The sequence below is a fragment of the Vespa velutina genome, chromosome 22 (genome assembly GCF_912470025.1).
Source record: "Vespa velutina chromosome 22, iVesVel2.1, whole genome shotgun sequence".
NCBI lineage: Eukaryota > Metazoa > Arthropoda > Insecta > Hymenoptera > Vespidae > Vespa > Vespa velutina.
Genome location: NC_062209.1, coordinates 685,001 through 692,500, shown reverse-complemented (window position 1 = coordinate 692,500; position 7,500 = coordinate 685,001). Strand labels below are relative to the sequence as shown.

The 7,500-nt window shown below is 41.6% G+C and overlaps 1 protein-coding gene and 1 long non-coding RNA gene across 4 annotated transcripts in view; one reads left to right on the top strand and one right to left on the bottom strand.

Moving 5' to 3' along the window:
• LOC124956426 (protein tiptop) overlaps positions 1-7,500 on the bottom strand; it is a 147,217-nt gene that overhangs the window by 89,415 nt on the left and 50,302 nt on the right. The window lies entirely within an intron of this gene.
• LOC124956430 overlaps positions 1-7,500 on the top strand; it is a 29,137-nt gene that overhangs the window by 176 nt on the left and 21,461 nt on the right. Inside the window, exon 1 of the long non-coding RNA XR_007103246.1 lies at positions 1-35. This exon is cut by the window's left edge and continues 176 nt beyond it. This is a non-coding gene — a long non-coding RNA (uncharacterized LOC124956430). The remainder of the gene's footprint in view (positions 36-7,500) is intronic.

The window sequence follows — 7,500 nt, the reverse complement described above, 5'->3', positions numbered from 1 at the left end:
TAGCAGCCTGACTCGGCCGTACAGGATGACAGCCGGTGAGTTATAATATTGCCCATCCATCTATTTATCTACTCCATCGGTTCTCCTCCTTTCCGTCTATCTCGCTCTCTTTTTCTTCTATCTCTCCACCCTTCGAAGTTTCTCTACCACCCGCCCGCCCCTCGTGCCCTCTTGAGGACTCTCCTCCTCTCTTACGTGTGCATAGCTACGAATATCGGAAACGGCCTGCGGGATCCCGCGCGGGTATCGAACGAGCGGATAAATATAAATTAGCTCGGGCCATGACAAAGCGGGGTGCCGGAGGGGGACAAAGCGTTCCTCCTCTCTCTCTCTCTCTCTCTCTCTCTCTCTCTCTCACTCTCACTCGTTCATCTTAACCGTTCTCTCTCAGAACAAAAAGAAGTATCCAGCTCTTTACCTAGGACTCGATAAGAGACCGGATCTCTCTCTCTCTCTCTCTCTCTCTCTCTCTCTCTCTCTCTCTCTCTCTTTCTTTCTTTCTATCTGTCTGTCTGTCTGTCTTCCTTCCTCTCTCACGTTCACGCGCCCCTTGGAACACATCTGAGCGATAAAAGTTTATGCTAATATATGTAGGTAGTTATAAGAGGAAAGTCACGAATCTATCGTATCGTTTCGAAATAGTAAATTTTATTAAAAAGCGTTCACATAGTAGAAAATAAGAATATGGTTTAAAATGCTTCTTCTCTTAGAAAAAAATCCACGAGTTCGAACAAGTCTTCTCAGCTAATCCGCTTCGAGTCACGGCCGAGAGACGTTCCGATGGAACGGGTTAACCGAGCAAGGGAGGAGTTTATAAGCTCGCTCGAAGAAAACCGTACAAAAGGTTAAATCCCTCGGATCGTGACTGGCTCGTTGGTATAACCGCCGCGGGATAGAAATGACGACGTTACAAACGACTCTCGGCAAACGAAGATTACGATGTCATTATTAGCTAACGTCGTCGGTGAACGACGAACGACAATGATGGTTTCGACGATTACGTCGCGATCGCAATGGAAAGAAAGGCGATAAGTCAAAAGTGAATAGTTTCTCTATACGAGAAACTATTCACTTAGATCTATGTTCTGCCTCTCTTTCCATTTAGGTAGATGGGTACCTATGAAAGACAGACAGAGACAGAGAGAGAGAGAGAGAGAGAGAGAGAGAGAGAGAAAGAGGGAGAGATGAAGTCATCCACTTCTTTTGAAGAAGTGAGCATAGCACGATCACCACTTTTCAGACGTCCGAAAGAAAAAGAAATTAAGCTCGTATGATATTGCATGGAGAGTGACCCTTCGCAAATCTTTCCAGAATAAAAGAAGAAGAAGATAAAAAAGAAAGAGGAGGAAAAGAAGAAGAAGAAAAAGGAGGAGGAGGAGGAGGAGGAGAAGGGGAAAGAGAAGAAGAAGGCGAACGGCGGGACACCTCTCTATACATTTTCAACTGGAAAGACGCGGCGTCCCGAACTTTCGACGGGAACCAGTTCATATATCTGAAGTATGGTCGCCATAAATAAGCGACCTGTCCGTTTGCTCTGTTCGCCCAACCCCTTTTGCCGATTTCTCCCTCCAGCTCTCCCTCCCTCTCTCTCTCTCTCTCTCTATATATATATATATATATATATATATATACATTTGTCTTTTTCTCTCTCTTTCTCGAGCGTTACAAACGCAAGAAGAAACAGTGGATCTATTCCTTAATACTGTCTTCCGTCTTCTTTCTTCCTTCCTTCGATCTTCTCCCTTCGTTGTCCACGTTCACCTAAATTCTTCCTCTTCGACCCTGAATTTTCTCAGAGTCATGGAGAACATTTTGTTATAGTACGGTTTTCCCTGAGACGAAGTAGGAAATATCACAGAGAGGACTATCATGGACTATAGTACTCTTTCATTCGTTCTTTCGTTCGTACATTCACGTTTTCGAAGAGGTAAGAAAGAGAGAAAGAGAGAAAGGGAGAGAGAGAGAGACAGAAGACTTGCGAAGGAGGAAACTGAGAGGAGTGATCGTGCGTGTCAACGGCACTGCGGGATTCGAAGGAAGGCGCGACGGACAGCGCGGCGCACGTTCCACGAAATCAATTCTTACGTCCGACATATTTCAGGTTGCCCGATCGTGAGCAAGCATGGCAAGTGCAGACTTGCCACCGAGATCAATTCTCTTGATTGATCGACCCTCCCTTGCTTCTTTCGATCATTTCTCTCTCTCTTTCTCTTCCTTTCTGTGTCTCTCTTTCTCTCTCTCTTTTTCTTGATATCTCTTTCTCTTTACGGTAGAACGTTGATCTTGCGCAATCACGATTGCACCATTGCGTAATTGATACGTTTGCATTCTACCACTGACTGAGTCGCGGTTTGTAGTGTTTGATACTTTGAAACAGTATCTCTTCTTCGTGAGTACGAGAGAGAGAGAGAGAGAGAGAGAGAGAGAATCGCGCTTTCATCGATCCTAGACGTGCGATTATCGGACCCACCCTAGTGTCGAGTATCATTCTTTATTTATTTCTTTATTTCTTTGTTTTCTATCTTAGATAAGACAAATGAAAAAATGTCTATGACTGTTCAAATTTGCTCATGATTATATGTATATGTATATATATATATATATATATGTAATGTGTATATATATGATATACCTAATATATCTTCGATTACAAAAGTGTATAGTCAGATAGCTATCTTCAAGGATACGTGTCTTCAAGGATTTCATCGACAACGAAGAGAATCTGGTTGAGTCTCCTCGAACATGAAGAAAAGAAGAATGTACTACCTACTAGTATTACGGTCTTTCGTAGGTAACGGACTTTAACCTCTTCGTCCCCCAACATTCTCTTTTCTTTTCTCGAGTCTCTTTCATTCCTTCTATCAGATGTAGACGAGAGCTGAGAGAGAGAAAGAGAGAGAGAAAGAGAGGAAGGAAGGGAAAAAAGAAGTATGAATAATAAGCTTACGTTCGTCCCACGTACGAGAGCTTCCTTGTAATCCGTAGTAAGCCAAACATCGATGCGCCGATATGTAAAGAAGGAGGAAGAGGACGAAGAATTTAAAGTAATAGGACAAGAAGACCTCTTTCCGTTCTATCCTTCTATCTCGTCATCGTTAATACTCATTTCAATTAAAAACCGTAACGCTTTTATCTAAAACGTTACTCAAATGGGACGTGACAAATAGAGAGAGAGAGAGAGAGAGAGAGAGAAAAGAAAAGGAAGAACGAGAACCGGACATGATAATACAGGTGACATGAATATTCGTAAGTGATTAAAAATATTTCAAGTTAATAAATATAAAAAGTAATTATTAGAGTTTATTGAGAGAAAGATAGGACAATAAACTCTTGTAATAAGTTAAATCTAGTAAGAGTATACGTAAAAGGCACGCGTGTCTATCTTTTGATCGGAGCCATTGTAATAATCGAAAAAAATGTTCGAGTTGTTGATGGGCCACCCGGTTGGACAAACCGCAGAGTGCGCGATCATAGTCGCAAAGCAAGACACGCCGAGGTGCATAGACGTAAAGACAAACCCGTATTTGCGGTGCGCTCGCGTTTCTGCAGCCGGTTACAGCTAGCTAGCTAGCGGACGAAAGGCAGGAGCGAGAACGAAAGAGAGAAAGAGAGAAAGAGAGAGAGAGAGAGAGAGAAAGAGAGAGAGAGAAAGAGAGATAAAGATAGAGAGCGGGAGTGATTTATGCTAAGTCGGTGATGCTGGCGAAGCAGGGGCCCCGTGTGTACGCTCCCAGGCGGCCATCTTGAGCTCCCCTCGTTTTTACCAAGCTGGACCGATTGACGGACGCGTTCTTACTCTTTTAACGAACTCTTATTTCAGAAACTTTTCAAAAATCTCCATAGTCCCACTTAGTTCCTTACCGATTTTGAATTTATTTCCTTCAACGAATACACTAGCCAATCGTAATAATTTTTCTTGTAAATCATTCACTCAACGAATCGAAGGAAAACGATACTGATTTATGAACGAGTGTAAAGAGAGAAAGAGAAAGAGAAAGAGAGAGAGAAAGAACAGAACATTCAACAATCGTCTTAACCGTAAAAACCACGATCCGATTTCCGTCCGTCACCATGGAACTCGAATTTACGAGCAAACGAGGGGCCCTTACGTAAGATAGATAGAGACAGAAACAGAGGGTGAACGAAAGAGAGAGAGAAAGAGAGGAGATAGTGAAAGAGAGCTACGGGCCCGGGGGTCCGCGCGCAACAATGAAAGCACGCCATTTGTCACAGAGGCGCTTCCTCCGCTTCTAATAAACGTTGCTGCTCCTACCGTCGTGTAGTCGTGCACAACCGTGCAGCACGGATCGACCTTTGCTTTTGCTCCATGGATCGTGATCTCTCGAGCAACCTTTCTCTATCTTTCTCTCTTGCTCTTCTCTCTCTATCTACTCATTTTCCTTTTCCTTCTACTTCGTTTTCTACGTTGTGTTCTTCTTCTTCTTCTTCGTCGTCGTCGTCGTCGTCGTCGTCTTCTTCCTTCTCTTCCTCCTCCTCCTCCTCCTCCTCCTCCTCCTTTTATTCTATTCTTTATACAACGCTCTCTTTAGCTACTTGCACTCGAGAGAAAGAGAGAGAGAGAGAGAGAGAGAGAGAGAGAGAGAGAGAGTCCCGTCGCAGTGGGATACGACGTGCCTACGTCCATATTTTCACATGCCGGCACAATGCACCAGACGACCATCGGAGCAATTGTCATACAAATTGTCGCTTATTCAACGGCATACCATAAGCTCGGACGCGTCCTGTTCTATCTCTTTCTCTTTCTCTAACGAGCTATGACGGCGAAGCCAATTTCGAAAGAATCTCTGAAAACGAGAGAACCCTCCTTCCCATTGATACCCTAGTAGAAAAGATTATTCGCGGATACTTCTATCGAATCATTCGATATAATATTCTTCGTTTAAAAAATACAAAAAGAAAATACAAAAAAAAAAAAAAAAAAAAAGAAAAAAAAAAGAAGAAGAAAAAAGGAAAGAAATAAAAAAATAAAAAAGTAAAAGAAAAAAAAAAAGAAAAAAGAGTAGGGGGAGAAAAAAAGGAATAAAGGAAAAAACAGATATCTCCCCTCTGAGTCCTCGCATATTCGGCCGACTTAGTCTCGTTATCAACGATAATCTTGAAAAATGTAGAACGTGCTTCTCGGTCGGCGAACGTTCATTGTAAAAGTCCACTCGTTAATGGCGAGCAATACATTTCCCTTGCGGCTCAAAGTAAACTTATTGGACGTAGGTAGGTACCAGACTGAAGAGGATTTATACTCGACGTAGAAATTATGATACCTACGAAAGCTATATTCTAAGGATAAAATCGAAGACCCTGTCGTCGTTGTCATCGACGTCTTAAGAAAGATCCCGGATTCGTTATCGATATCTTCGCGTGAAGATGTAACAAATATTTTATAAGATAAATCGTATATATATACATATATGTACATTATCTGACACGACGTAAATTATCCAACGGACTTAGTTATTTTCAATTTGTCAGCTGAAAGGATTATCGTGATTAAAGTATACGAGGCAACATTACCCAAATTATATTCCGCGAAAAAAAAAAAAAAAAAAAAAAAAAAGAAACTGACGTTGCTCGAGAAAAAAAAAATGAGAAATTAAATACTGTATTATTATTTTCACACGCGTTTTGTTTTACATCGTTCAAATTTCAATATAAATATTCTTAACTCCTTATATTTACAAGACAACATTTATTTATTATTAATACTACATCTACATCTATTTTATAAAGTAACCCAAGGTATTCCATTAAAATTTCATAACTTTCGTGAAGTCTACCGTTATAGGAAAAGTTTGGGGAAAGGCTGATCTAAGGTATCGTTTCGGCTTTTTAATTAATAATAATTTCTTATTGAGACGTTCGGTCGGGTATTTAAAAAAAAACCAAAAAAAATAAAAAAAAAAAAAAAAACAAAAAAAAAATGAAGAAAAAAGAAAAGAAGAAAAAAGGAGAAAACCGTCTTCTCTGTCGAATCCAAAGCGAAAATATTTTTCTTTTCGTTCGTAAGAAATATCAAAGGTACTCTTAGGCGTTCTCAGATGTGATTCGACGTTGAGAACAAGTTCGAAAGTTCGTGTCCTACGAGGAAGAAGTTTCGGCGTTTACCTGGCGAACCCACTCGGCTCAAGATTATCGATAAGCATTGGGTTTTCGCTCTCTTTTTTCTTGTTCTTTTTTTCTCCTTTCTTTATTCTTTCTCCTTGGAGTTTCAAGAGACGATGCTGCGTGATCGATAGAGAAAAGAGTTATATACACCACAAAGCCCCGTGGCACACACGACGACGACGACGACGAAGGTCGTAGTCTTAATGATTCGGAGAATCAACACGGAGGGATGTCCTCCTCTGTCTGTTCATGGCTAGCATCCGCTGACACATCGAGCAATATGCAAAGCACTCATTCGACTCCTCGAACTCGTCTGGGCCTTGAAAATATTAATTGAAATACGAATTAATGCTAATTCGATTGATTGCTAAGAGTCCAAACTCTTAAGGATCAGTTTCCAATATATTCGATCGACTTTTTCCAAATACATACAAACATTATTCTGTCATTTTAGAATTTCATTTTGTCCGTTGAATTTGTCGCTACGTCAAATATCAATATCTTTTCTTTTCTTTTCTTTTTCTTTTCTTTTTTTTTTTTTTTTTTTTTTTTTTTTGCGGTAAAAGTCAAGCTTAATATCGGCCAGGAAGAAAGCACAAAAGAAAAGACAAAAAGAACAAAAAGAGAGAAAAAAGAGAAATAAAGAAATAAGATATCTCTTTCGTCTGGAGGATACTGACCAGACATTCGGCCTTGAAGAAGGCCAACACGGAGGAGTCGTATCGTAAGCTCTCATTGCGAAGAGTTACCTCGAAATTTGCCGCGACATTGAACGTCAAGCTTAGTACACACATGGTCCGTTCTCTTCCACGTAGCTAAGCTTGATAACCGAGATGTCCCCCAATCAACGAAATGCTCCGTGAATCTTCGTCCTACAGGAAAGACGAACAGTAGTAGCTGACTCGCGATAGCTCTCGGTGCCGTTTCGTAGACGGAGGTCATCTATGCTTCCCAGCAGCTAGTTTCTTTTTTTCTCCACCCCGAAACGTCACCGTTGATATTTATGGCGAGCCATAGAAGAGAGTGGAAGCAGGGCCCGAGCGTAATTCTGTCAGCGTCACGCTCGGCCTCGAAAGACCCTGGTAGGAGAAGCGAAAAGAGAGGGGGAGGAAGAAACTCGCAGAGAGGGTAAGAAGTCCTGGACGAAGAGAGAGAAAGAGAGAGAGAGAGGACAAAGAGAAGGAGAGGATAAAAAAGTCACTGGAACGTTTCCAGCAATGCCCCGGTGTGCAAGCGAATAAGAGGGCGCCTCGTGGTAAGACGCCGTAATGGCGACCCCTGACATCACCAGTCAAGGTTATTGTCCATTGAGGTAACGCGGTAGCGTTAACCTCGCAAATTTACGCACGGCCCTCTTGCCTTGTCCCGACTTGCCTTTTA